Source organism: Canis lupus, chromosome 12, assembly GCF_011100685.1.
Source record: "Canis lupus familiaris isolate Mischka breed German Shepherd chromosome 12, alternate assembly UU_Cfam_GSD_1.0, whole genome shotgun sequence".
In the NCBI taxonomy this organism is placed as follows: Eukaryota; Metazoa; Chordata; class Mammalia; order Carnivora; family Canidae; genus Canis; species Canis lupus.
In genome coordinates, this window is record NC_049233.1 from 61,049,904 (window position 1) to 61,064,848 (window position 14,945).

At 33.3% G+C, this 14,945-nt stretch overlaps 1 pseudogene; it reads left to right on the forward strand.

Annotated features, from left to right (window-relative positions):
- Window positions 1-256: 256 nt before the first annotated feature.
- On the forward strand, window positions 257-3,291 carry LOC100683004 (annotated as a pseudogene).
- The last annotated feature ends 11,654 nt before the right edge of the window (window positions 3,292-14,945 follow it).

The window sequence follows — 14,945 nt, forward strand, 5'->3', positions numbered from 1 at the left end:
ATTTCTATTTCATTCACATTATTAGTAATTTGTGTTTCTTTTATTTTTTTATACTAACTTGTTAGATGGTATACTTTTTAAATTAATTGTTTAAAAGAACCAACTTCTTAAAAAATATCTCTACCATTTGGCTATGTCTTAATTTCTTGATTTCTAATGTTAGTGTAAATTTATTTCTATGTGATTACTTTATAAGTTTATATATTATCTTTAACATTTAGTACATTTAGTATAAACAGTTTGCAATTTTTGAAGAATGCATGTATTCCTTTTTGAACAACGGGTTAGTTATAAATGTGTTGTTTAGCTAATAACATTTGTGGCTTTTCTAGACATTTTAGTAAGAATCATTTTTATTTTTATTCAGTTTTCTGAAAATATCAAGAATTGCTTTATTGGCCAGCATATAGTCCATCTTTGGGAACAGTCCATGTGAACTTGAAAATATTTATTATGCAATTTTGGGGTGAAATGTCTGTAAGACTCAATGAAACCAAGAATGTTGATAGTGGTATGTAACTTTACCTCATATTTTCCACTTTTTTCAATCAAATAATGAGAGAAGCATGTTAAAATCTTCAGCAATGATTGTGGGTTTTATTTCTCATTCTACTTAAGTGTTTATCTTTGTATTTACTATGAAGCTCTAGTACTAGCCAAACAAACATATATTATTGATTATTGTCTGCCTGATAAATTGACCTTTCATTATAAAATTTCCCTTTCTATCTATGGTAATACTCCATTATTGAAAGTCTATTTTATCTAACATTGATACAGTGACATAATTTTTTATGTACTTACTATTTGATACAGTGTAATTATTTTTCTCCTTTGTCAATCTTTCTAGGTCTCTATTTCTAATATGTGTCTATATTTAATGTGGATCTTGCTTTTAATTCAATCTGACAATTTTATCTTTCAATTGCAGTCTTCATTCTCTATTTTATGTAAAAGTTGACATAACTGGGCTTAGATCTACAATTTTGTTCTTTTTAATTTTTCTTGATAAATTAATTTTTGCATTTGGGTTTGTTCAGAATGCATCATACAAACTATGCTAGTATTAACACTTCAAGTATTTTCTCATCATCTCAATAACATATGTATGCCTGTGTCTAACCCACTCCTCCTTCCCTTTTTACCCAGACCAGGAAATTACTCCTGGACTTTAAAGTGGCTGCAAGGTTTGATTCCCCTACCAATGGCTCATCCATCTCTGGAACTTAATTTATTAGCCATATGAGAATATGTTAAGGAAACCTAACTCAAAATTGGAGTCAGGAAGCCATGAAAGGAGAGCTGTCAAGCACATAACATTTGGTGTAGTTCGCATAGTCCAGCAGAAAGAGGGAAGATTTACTCTCAGGGCAATAGCAGGCTATAGATGCGCTGCAATAGTCAGCTGCCCTGGCCTGCACCCAATGAGAGGGCACCACCACTTCCAACTGTCATTTTCTTCCAATGAACTTTTATTTAAAAGAACCTGTCTCAACTTCCTCTTTTCATCTATAAAAGGAAGCTCTCCTCTGTTCTCTAGACTTGCCTATAGTTCACCACAGTTTGCTTGTAATTGTAATTAAATTGTAATTCCTCTGTTATTTCCTAATAAACTTTATTTTGCTGGCTAAATTGCTTACCTATTTCTTTTAAAAGGTTGACAGCCATCTATACAGTTTTTAAATAACTTGAAACAAATACATTATTTTCAAGTATATCTTGTCCTTTCTTATTGCTACCAGAGCTATGGTCTTTTGTGACTTTCTAAATTATAATCAGACATGAGTATCTTATAATTAGATATCTCCTCCAGCAATTTTTAAAAGAAAGTTATTGTCTCTTATAGACAAATAAAATGAAACAGAGTTTATAGTCATACAGCCCTGGGCTTGTCTCTTAGTTTCTTCATTTTCTACCTGTGACATGGAGAAGTTACTTAATTTTCATAGCTTCAATTACTATACCTATAAATCCTATTTATTACAACCAACCATATATTATTATGAATATTAAATAAGATCTTTTTTTTTTAAATCTTTATTTATTTACCATACTCACAGAGAGAGAGAGAGAAAGAGGCAGAGACACAGGCCGAGGGAGAAGCAGGCTCCATGCACCGGGAGCCCGACATGGGATTCCATCCCAGGTCTCCAGGATCGCGCCCTGGGCCAAAGGCAGGCACCAAACAGCTGCGCCACCCAGGGATCCCTAAATAAGATCTTATATGTAAATTACTCAGACTGTTCCTAGACTGTGGTAGAAACTCAACAAATATTGAACTTTTGTGCATACATAAATTTAGATAATTCTGCATAAGTTTATATCATAAAATAAATACAAAAATATTACCTTTTCTAAAACTTAAAATTGATCAAAGTCTCATGCCACTCTGTTCCCCATGCCCACAACTATGGTAGGGCATGAGCAATGGCAAGGCCCTGCTCAGCCTTCCTGCCCAGCTCCTCCACAGCCTCTACAGGCACCCGTAGCCACACCCACACCCATAGCAGTCCACATCCACGTGTCTTCTCACACCTTGTCAGTAGGCAGTGCCCAGGCTGAAGAAGTGATTCCACAAAGCCACTCAGAAGTGAGTGAGAAGTTTGGAGGGATAGAAGGAACCAAGTTAGATGATGACTTCAAAGAGATGGAGAGGAAAGTTGGAGTCACCATCAGGTCTGTGATGGAAATAATTATCAAAACAACGGAATACCTTCAAGCAAACCCAGCTTCTAGAGCTAAATGACCAACACCATGTCAAAAATCTGCAGCCAGGAGAAAAGCCATGGTATATCCAGGCAGAAGTGCTGCTGGCAGAGGCCATGCTCAAGTTTGGAAAAAAGTTTAGAGATGATTGTAACTTTTACCTAGCACTTGGTAAGGTGGAGAAGCCATTCAAAATCTCTTGGGGGTTTAAGACTCTTTGGTCATGGAAGTGAAGTGGAACTTCATTGACCTTCTTCAGAACTTTCTTGGCAGAGAGCTGAGGGAAATTCAGCATCATCTATAGAGGTTGGATGGTTGAAGCCTGGACTTGGATTATGAGAAGAAAAGACAAGGCAAGATTCCAAATGAAGAGCTCCAGGAGGATTGTGAGAAATTTGGTGAGTCTCAAAAAGTTGCTGAGCATGTTCAACAGGTGAGCCAGCTTTCTGCACTCTTCCAAGCCCAACTGGAGTACCATAAGTGGACAGGCCAGATCCTAAGCAACTTACCCTCAGATTGGAAGAAAGAATAAGACAAGCTTCACCTCAGCCTACGGGGAATATATTTTTTGTCCTAAAAATATAAGTATTCATGTTAATTCTCTTTAATTCAAAAAGAAAATCCCTGAAATTATATTTTTGATACTAACATTGAAATAAAGTATTATCCTCATTGTTAAATATATCTTTACTTCATCTATCTCTCTACTCTTCTCCCAGCCTTTATTGGAAATAGCATATTCTAATTTTCCGATCATAAAATATTTCAACCCCTAAGTCAAACCTATTATGACATATCAAAAATATTTTTCTTGGGATGCCTGGATGGCTTAGCGCTTGAGATCTGCCTTAGGCTCAGGGTATGATCCCGGGATCCTGGATTGAGTCCTGCATTGGACTCCCTGTGGGAAGCCTGTTTTTCCCTCTGCCTCTGCCTCTCTCTGCGATCTTGTAAATTAAAAAAATCTTCAAAAATATTTTTCTTTAATAATTTAAGTAGAGTATTATATTTATTTGTACATAGGAAAATTAATAGTTATGTTTTAAGACAACAAAACAACAATTAACATTTGTAACAAGGAAGTCAGTTAATATATGTAAATATGGTTTAGGATATATTTCCTTAGGAAGGTGGACTTATGTGTACTTAAAATCTGAATTTGCCTTATTAAAGATATTAGTGGAACAAGCAATTGAACATTTGAATTTCACATGTCTTCATTTCAGAATAGATATATGCTTATAATGAAAACTGCTGTCATAGTAACATAACTCCATACTGGTCTTCAAATGGAAATATAAAAACAATTGAAATTAAGAACTACATTTTTTTCTGTGTCTGGCAATTCAACATACATACATGTATTTGTTTTCATGCAGATACAGACAAAAACCACACAGCCACATGCAAAGTATACATTTAAGGGCTTTATGGTATCAGAGTAATAGCAAAACCAAGAACACTTGCTTTGAAGTACATAGTTCAGATATGTCTCTTTAACAATTTAGAAGGTCATTTTAATTTAGAATTATCTAAGGACACATAGTATTAAATAACAATAAGCAAGCATTGCATAATGAAGAATATGTACTAATATTTAATTATGCATATGTATTTGTGTATGAATTTGTATACTTAGTAAAGTACCATAGGTATGTCCTTATAATAGCATGTGTGACTGGGTTAAGAAGTCTCTCTTCCAGCTAATGGGCTTCTGACATCTTTTGTCAAACTCTGGCAACTTTACACTCTGCATATGGGGGCAGCAATGTATTTGGAAGCAAGGGCACAATAATTGACAATAATTGATTTTCCTAAAACTGATTATAGAGCACACACACGCTTTTTATTAACTTTATTAACTTTATACGTTTACCTCTAGTGACTTTAGCATGCAAAGTGTGATACTCTTCTACTACTCTTTTTTTCCACCACCTAGGGAGCAACACGTTTTGCAGCCATTACAGACAAGTGAAGCCAGAAATTTCCTTCATTCTGATTAAAATTCTCTTTTTTTAGTTCTCATAGTTCTGTTTCTTTCTGGATCCATTTGATTATTTCTAATCTTAGTGATAATGTTTTGATTATTCTCTATTTACAGGTATAACCCCTCAGAGGTTAATTCTTAAAGTGCAGATGTTATGTCTTACTTATAAACTTCAATAATCATGTTTCTAATGATACAGCTATTTTAATTATTCAATTTTTAAGCTTACATATTTTGCAAATTTTTGAAAGAACAGCTTCAAGAGATTTATTTCAAACTCAACAGGCACTCGTCAACCTGATTTTGGTGGTCTTTTTATGTATAATATTTCATTTATTCTTCATAAACTCTATGACAAAAGCATTGATAATCATGTTTCTCATATTAGATGTGAACCTACCGCCCTGAAATTTTAACTCATCTGAAAATCTGTGAGTACTCACTACTGTGCTGTTGTGTATTTATATGGCTTTATGATTACAAAGGGGATATCCTAAGTAAACCATTGTACAAAAATAGCCACTGCACTACTAAAATGCTTCTTTCTAGATATTTTGCTAAATAGTTCTTGCAACAAATTATTCTACTGCAAATGAATTGTCTATCCTGAGGCTATTTTAATTCCTAATACCAGCACTGTACTGACATACTAAGTATTATGAGTTCTTATTGTCTCCTTCTGTTACTGCTTTGCTAGGTTTCTTATTTCATTATGATAAATCTACCACATATGGAAATGGTTTCCTCTTGCATGTATGCACACACATTCACACACATGATGGGACATGTGTACATGCACACAAATTCACACACACACACACACACACTTCTTATTTTTTTGATCAAAATATTTGGATATAGGTTAGGAGAAATCCAGTCTCCTTTGGGTAAAACCCCGCAGATATTTGATAAATACTACAATAAAACTTAAGTCAACACTTAATTTAAAATGGAACATACTCTATAAAGTTGGAGCTTATGAAGAACAAAGCAAATGTAAACAATATTCCAGATTTCCGGCCAACTAAAATTTCACTGACATCTTGTAGGTGGATAAAAAAGTCAATAATCTCTATAAATCTTACTGACTTCATACCAGAGGGACAGCATCATTTATTAAAATGCTGAGAAGTTGATAATGATGATGATGATAAGCAAAATGGATAATAGTGTCTGGGATTTTGGAGGCCTTCCACCTACACTTTCTGCATGTATAAAGAGAAAAGCAAGCATCTGGCATACCAGATGGTTTATATTTGAGATGCCCAAGGAAAAAAGACTATGGAAGACAGAAAGACATGTTCCTACTGATACTAATAGTTTGGTATTCAAATTATGCTATAAGCATTTTTTCTCTATAGGAGATTAATGTTACTATGCATCAAAAAGAAATTTTAAAAATGAACTCTTAAGGCAAGAAGCATAGTGAATATAAATGTATTGTTCTTTGAAAGAACTGAATTCCCTAATTATCTGAGGAGGTTTACTAGTTCTAACAGTATTATTTTTTCCAACTTCTGGCCAACCACAGCTCAGTGTAGAATGGCCCCTGTCAGTCTTTACTCTGCTCATGTTTCTTCCTTATTCAAAACATGACAGATTGATCACCCTTATTTTGTGATGTATTTTAATGTTTGTCTAAAGAAGGATTGTCTCGCAAAATATATAGGCTACTATGTTCTTCAGTAGGTATTTGGCTCAGGGCACTTCTCAGGGCACACAAGTCCTGTATTTTAGCACCCATTGCAGAGTAAGACTCTTCCCTGGGAATTTTCTCAAACAATGGGATGCTTGAACACCAGCCACTTAGGCCATTCAAGAACACAAGGGATCAAGCACAAAAGGGATTTTAGGTTCTTTTAAACATTTGATAAAAAGAAAATGAGAAAATTGACCGAATTTGGTGAAATCAACACTAGACTTGGTGTGGTACGTAAGCCCAAATAATTCAAATTTTGGAGTGCAGGTAAATATTAGACTGTCATATGATATTTGGTTGAGGTAATATGGATAGATCCTCATGAGTGATGGTGACTTTCCTCTAGAAAAATCAGTGTCAACATTCAACCATTCACAGAAGTAAGTGGTCAAGACTAAGGCAAAACATAGGCTAAGGCTGACAAGTAGGTTTAGTGTTGGGGCAGTTTGGGCTAACTCTCTGGCATAGACAAGTTTGGGGAAATTTTAAATTAGGGGATGAAACTTTCCTTAGTTACATGGAGCCAAGTCAGATGGAAGTAATGAGCTGGTCTTTGAAGAACAACTAAAGAAATAGTAATTCTCTGTTACTTACTGCATTATCTTTTCCTTCTATTCCTTAAAGTCTTGAAAATACTTTTAACCCAGTGTGTGCTGTGTTGTGGAGAACTAGGAAGTGCCTGTTCTCCATTCAGGACTAAGTGAAATCTTTTCATTCTTCTTCATCGTCTTCTCCCTTAATGCATTTGCTGTGGTTTGTTGGTTAGGGTCTTTTTCTCAAATATTTTCCTCAGCTGAGTTGCTTTGATCAGATATTCTCTGTCATTGTGATGATCTCATTTATCTTCCATCTACCCTGATATAGAAGAATGATATCTTGGCTAGAGACAGGATTCTAGGATTGCAGTCATTTTTTCTCAGTAGAGTATAGATTCTCCTATCTTTTCATCTGCTTTCAGAATTGAAGATGAGAAATGCAATCATTTTTTTCTCATTGTATAAAAAGTTTTCTTCTGCCGTAGGCTTATAATATTTTTTTCTTTAGGAATAAAGAATTTTAACCTATTTTAATCTTAAACTAAGCCTAAGTAAATATTCATTCTTTTTTTAAAGATTTTATTTATTTATTCATGAGAGACACACACAGAGAGAGAGAGGCAGAGACATAGGCAAAGGGAGAAGCAGATGCCCCACAGGGAGCCTGACGGACTTGATCCCAGGACCCTGGGATTTTGACCTGAGCCGAAGGCAGACCACTGAGACACCCAGATGCCCTATAAATATTCTTTTTTTAAAAAATCAATTATTTTGACTACATAAACTAATTCTTCAGGCACAGGTCTGCCCTCTACTTAGGGATATTTCTTTCCAGTATTTCCTGATTTTCTTCCTAGCCTTTTAACTACTTTTTTTTTCTTTTGAAAAACTTAGTTTGCACAAATGAGAGCCCTTGAATTTATTGAACACATCATTGCTCCCTTTCTCATAATTCCCTTTATTTTTTTCTCTTCTTTTTGAAATCATTTTAAAATTTCCTATTTTGTATAATTATTTCTAGCTTCAACAGTGTATATGTTTCTTTTTGGTTAAATTACTAATTTCTCATTTGTTTTTAGTTTGAACATATGTTCTTAACTTTTCAGGATATACTTTTTTCTTAATATAAATCTTCATAAATGATACATATCTGTACCTATCTTTTTAATCCAACAATTTTGTTTTGCACTTCAAAGTCCATTTGATCTCTCTGGACATTATTTATCTCTTAGCATAATGGAGTTAACACATCTTGACTGGACATCTTAAGATTGAATTTATTGTAGATGGTGAGAGGAGAAAGTGATTCCTATAAAGGCTTCTCTTGTATAGCAGGAGAAAAGTCAACCAAAACTATTAATTCAACCTTTATTTAAAATGTTATGATATGGAAAAGGTCAAGTCGAGTGTTCTACAGGAAATCAGTGGCCTAAAGTATTAATGGGATAGATTGGAGAAAGTCAAAGTTGAATGTTGTTCTGATAATTGTTAAGTGTTCAATTTATTAAAGGTATGAGAAAAATAAGATTGTGTTAATTGTTGTAAGGAAGAATAAACAGTAAGACTTGCTAAGAGTCAATTTGGACTTAGAGGGGAAGGAATACAGGGTTGAGGTTAAGGTCTTTTGTGCATCAGGACAAATTTTCATTTCTTTCTTTTTTTTTTTTAATTTTCATTTCTCCAGCATATTTCATACTTGTTTTCCAGCATAATTGAAGCATTAAGACAGGGAAAACTCAGACTAAACTTTCAGCACTATTGTGGCCTTTTGGACATCAAGGTCCAAAAGGACTACCAAAGTTGTAACTTTTTTTTAAAAAAGATTTTATTTATTTATTCATGAGAGACACAGAGAGAGAGAGAGAGAGAGAGAGAGAGAAATACAGAGACACAGGCAGAGGGAGAAGCAGGCTCCATGTAGGGGAGCCCAAAGTGGGACTCAATCCAGGGACTGTAGGATCAGGCTCCAGGCCGAAGGCAGACGCTAAACTGCTGAGCCACCAGGGCTGCCTCAAAGTTGTAACTTAATCTTCCTCTGTGTGATTAGAGAGCCCTCATTATCAACTCTTCCAAAAACTTCTGTTTTCCTTACTGGATTCAATGGCTTTCTGTAGGGAATATCTTAGGAATATTCATAAGCATGGAAGGGAGCCCCTATCATTTCTCTCTATAGAGATCTATTTCAGTAGAATCTTTATTCATATTAATTTTCCTGCATTAAAACTGGCAAGTGTTTTAAAGATGGGTATATTAGGAAGAAAAGCTCACATTCTGTTCACTTATTTGCAGATTTCACAGTTCTTTTGTTTTTTGTTTCTTACCTGATAATATGTTTGATGATTTCTTGTAAATGTTACCATTTTGTTACTACTCATAATTTAAAAGACCTGGAAATGCATTAGTAAGTTGGCATCTCATATGCCAAAATGTTTGACTACATAAATAAATTGGAAATTAATAGTGATAACACATTAGCTATTTGGAACTGAGAGGAAAATGTGGTTAAGTCATAAATCATATATTTCATTAAATAATCCTGTGAGTTTTCTTGCCTTATGAAAAATATGTATTCATTTTAATAAAGTGCATTACTTAAGAATTAAAGATGGCAATTTTTACCATGGTGTCAAATGTCTCAAAGTAACAATTAAGTTTAAGTCATGGAGTGAGGAAAAATGAAGACAAAGTAAAATAAAACAGAATAAAAATAAATCCATTTATTTATTTGTACTAAATATGGTTAGTATTTCATTTCTGACTTTTTATTTTGTCACATTAATGTAAAGTTTTTAATAAAATGCAGTGCTTCTAACATGGTGGATTTATTCTTTCCATCGATGGATGTCCAAAAGCTTTTAAATTTAAATGAATTTTTTATGAGAACACATACACTATGTTACTTATACAAAAGAAAGAGATAAATATTTACCAGACTATAAGTGGCTACAATGACACTTTAAAGAGTCACAGAATATTATAAGTTTTTGTCCTTGACTTGACAAATAATTGCTAATTTTATGTTGTCAATGAATATATATTGTTATCATGGAATAATGCAAGATTAGAGTGAACACTTAAGACAGTAATTTTTAAAAATAACTGAGCATCAGCCTATTATTTTAGTTAGTTAAGTTTACAGATTTTAGTTAAGGTCATTTAATTAGCATTGCTTAGATAGTTCAAGAATAAAATATTTTATCATCATTCTATACTGAGCCTGGCATATTTCTGAGGACTGCAATTGACCCTTGATCAATACAGGTATGAACTGCATGGATCTGCTTATATGTGGATTTCTTTGGTAAATACTGTACATACTGTAAATATATTTTCTCTTCCTTATGATTTTCTTCACATTTTCTTTTCTCTAGCTTACTTTATTATAAGACTCAGGATATAACATATAACACAAAAATATGTGTTAATTGACTATGTTATCTGTAAGGTTTTAGTCAGTAGTAGGCTATTTGTAGTTATATATTGGAGAGTCATAAGTTTTACATATATTTTCAACTGCATGGAGGCCTCATATTTATATTTTCATGTAACCTTAATTAGCTTGTTTTAGGGTCAGTATCAACATGCAGTCATATGAGGGTTAGGACTTTAACATATGTATTTTGAGGGACACAATTTGATTCAAGTCCCACCTTAAAATACATGCCAGAGATATTAAATACAAGCTCACCATAGTTTTTGCAACATTAGAATAATTTATAAATGGTTGAGGGGTTTATTTTAAAGTAAGTTTTAAATAGTTTTATGCATAGGTACCAGAACAAATATTGAATGAAGTTAAAAATCAGTCATTACAATACATTAAGATGTGCCGTATTACTATGTGAACAGACTCCTGTGTAATAAAGATTGCTATGTAGATTTAAGAGAAAAAAACTGACATGCATTTTTGTTGCATTTTAAGATAATTTTTTAAATTAAAGTGTAAAAATATGATTTGGAGATTTTGCTATTTAATACACGTAGGTTATCTCATTAATTCAGAATTCCCAAAGGGGCACCTGGGTGGTTCAGTTGGTTAAGATGTGACTCTTGATTTCAGCTCAGGTCATGATCTCAGGGTCATGAGACTGAGCCCTGTGTCGGGCTCTGCACTCGGCATGGATCCTGCTTAAAATTCTTTCTCTTTCCCTCTCCCTCTGTCCCTCCTGCTCCCTGCTGTGCACACTCTCACTCTCTCTAAAAAGAAAACAAAAACAAAGACAAAAATTTCAGAATTTCCAGAGATATTTTCATACAAAACCAAATAACTTCTGGAGATGGATGGAGGATGGGTGAAATATATGAAGGGGGTTAAAAGTACACTCATAATGAGCATTGAGTAATGATGCATAGGATTGTTCAATCCCTGTACTGTATGCCTGAAACTAATAGAACACTATAGGTTAATATACTGGAATTAAAATTAAAAACCTCATAAAATTTTAAAAAGCTACAATAATTGCAGTCTTAGTCTCTGATTCTACTTCATTTATACCTACCAGTACCCAGTTTTCAATACTCTCACCTCCCAATTTTTAAATTTTGCTTATCTGCTTCTATTTATTTATAAATTCAGAAAATATATGTAATAGATATAATTTAAAGTTTTTAACAGCCCCTGCTATTAAAGAGTCAGAGCTCAAAGTGTTACACAAAAATGAGAACAAGGGAATCTATGACTGACTGTCATTTGATAAATGCTATGAAAGAGGATAAAGGATGTATGGTAAAAGCCCTTTAATATATTCAAGGATGACATTACTAAAGCAGTATGCTTTGGCTGAATCTTAAGATCTATTGTTTAATAGGTAGAGGAGTATCCACACTCTGGCATGAAGTCTTGAGCAGGACAGCATGATTTGGGAGTACTGGTAGCATTATGAAGGAAGGACTCAAGGATACAATAAAAGTAGGTAGAATGAAATAGGAGGTATCTTTAGTATTCTGGATAGCATATCCTCCTTGATTTTTCTGTTACTCAAAATGACATTTTTCCACCTCAATTTTTTTTTATGTGGCCAGATTTTTAAAATTAATTAATCTCTGCTTGGCTGGAAAAATACCTGGATCCTAGATCCTCTAGGCTGTTTGTTCTTTAGCATAACCTGTCTTTAATGTTGAGCCATCCTGCACTGCTGCTCACCATGGGAGTAAGGGCAGATAAGGTCAGAAGTTAAATTATTGTGAAGGAGCATGATGTGCCTGTGAAGAAGGTGGGAATGTCAGTAGCCCAGAGTCACAATCTTGGGAAATGCATTAGTTAAGACATAAATTCCTAGAGAACTTGATTTAAATGAATCAAAAAGGGTAGGAAATAAGTTCTTATCTGCAGAAATGTGATTAGCAAGAATTAGAACTTAGAGATAGAGATGATAGAGATAGATATAGAGATAGAGATAGAGATGATAGAGATAGAGATATAGAATATTATTCAGTCATAAAGAAGAAAAAAGAACCTTGCCATCTGTGACAACACAGATGGGTCTGGAGGACATTATGCTAAATGAAATAAACCAGATACAGAAAGATAAATTTTGTATGATCTCCTTTATTTGTGGAATCTACAAACAAAAGCAAAACAATGAAAGAAAGAAAAAGTGTAACTGAAAGAATAGCAGTTGTTAGGGAATGAGGCAGAGTGGAGGAAATGGGTAGATGTCGGTCTTAGGCATTCATTTTGACTTAAAAATAAGTCATTTTTAATCTAATGTACAGTATGGTGACTATAGTTCATAATACTGTATAGTACAATTGAAATTTGCAATTTGCCAAGAGAGTAGATCCTGAGCATTTCACTACACACACATACAAAAATGAAACACAAAAAATGTTTGCAAGGTGATTTATGTGTTAACTAACTTTGTTGTGGGAACCGCTTCACCATGTCTACATATATCAAATCATCATGCTGTACAATTTAAATATATATAATTTTATCTACCAATTCTACCTCAATAAAACAGGAGTGGGTTAGAAAGGACACAAATATGACCTCTAAAGCTAAAGACTGACACATTTGACCATCATACACATACATACATTATATTCATATTTATGTATTTAATACATATTGACTATAAAATACACATATATAAATTTACAGGAATAGAATAGCACTGATAAAAATTGTATCTTAGTGACTAACTAGAAATATTTGCCACATATATGACAAAGTATTAATTACTCTAATATATTTTCAAAACTTATAACAATGATTAAGAAAAAGAGACAACAAAAAGTGAAAGACACAAGGACACTTTTGAAGGTGTTTGTTAACTATTGTGGTAATGGTATCATCACAGGTGCATACATATGTCTAACTTCATCTAATTGTATGTATTAAATATGTACAGTTTTTAATATATCAATAATACTTCATAAAGCTGTAAAAATATATTACATGAAGATAGTTTCTTAGTTTGTTTTCCCCTTAAAGCAAAGAACTTTGGTACAGCACTGTATTTGAGAGATAATCTCACTAGACAGGAGTGGGGGGGACATGGATATAGATACAGGAAAGGAAGGGAAGCTGATATAGGTAGAGGTCTTTGATGAAGCTTGATGCTAAGGACAAAGACTCACACTGCTGGAACCTCTGAGAAGCAAACAAAATGTCTACCATTTTTTTCTATGAAAAAGACAGGAAGCTGGAGGAACCTAGACCTAGTAGTGGTTCTTAAATTCCACTGTTATGAAGTTGGCCCTGAGGATTAACTCTAGCACTTCAGGGCAGTGCTTGAGAATTCTGCCCTGGCCTTTAGAAACCCCTGAGGTGGAATACATAAAGTCTATTACTGCAATCTTGAAACTAGCTTGCTGGTTGTGTGAGTTTGCATAGAACTGTCCACTAAACTTGGCAGTGCTGAAATCAGAGATGAGTCATGGGGATGCGACCTATACAAGAGGCATCTTCTATAAATACGAATGAACAATTTTCAGAAGTGTAATCTCAAATGACTAATAAGAATATTAAAATAATACTCAATATTTTTGTGATTGGTAAAATAAAAATTTTAAATAAGTAGAAATAATATTCAGTTCTTTAAATATTAGCTAAAAATAAGATTTGAAATCATCAGTTAATGGGATTTGTGTAGAAACAGTAACTCTCATGTACAGATGATAGAAATGTAACTTGGTATAAGCACTTCTATAAGAATTGAAATGAAAAGCTAAATAGAATAGCTTCTGATCAAACAATTATCCTTTGTGTATACCTAAAATTAATGAACTATGATCTCCAAACAAAATGTTGTTTATATGATAGAAATAAAAAGTAAAATGAAATAACTTGATTTATATATAAAATCATAAATTTCAAAATTACAATGCATTAAAAGAAAGTTTTGTAGCTCAGAAAATATATCAATTATATGGTTTGGAATCCATGTAAAACAGTGATGAAATCCATGTATAACAGTGAAGTGCTCTGAAAGGGCCACAAATTCATGACAGCAGAAAGAAGATTAATAATGGAGAGGTAGGAAAAAAAATAGTGGATTTCAAGGTAGTATGTAAAATTTTATGTCTTTAATAAAATGTCAACCGTATTTTAAAATAAAGTATCATTAAAGAAAAACTAAAACTATAAAACAGAGGTTCTAATAAATAAGAAATGCTTTTAGTTTTAGCTTATTACCTTATCATTATTGTTCTTATTTAATATCTCTAGCTTCAAAATGAAAAGGATGTTATATTAATTTTTTATGGTTCTCCAGAGAAATAGAACCAAAAGGATACCTATCTATCATCTATCTATCTATCTATCTATCTATCTATCTATCTATCTATCTATCGATCTATCTATCATCTATCTATCATCTCTATTTATTTAATGGAATGGCCAGTGCAATTATGCAGGCTGAGAAATACCAAGATTTGTAGTCAGTAAGCTGCATTCAGACAGCTGCTGGCATTGTTCCATTCTGGATCCGAAGGAATAAAAACCACTAGAGTCAATAGCACAATTCCAGTCCTAAAGGGGGCAGGCTCAAGACCCCAAAAGAGCTGATATTTC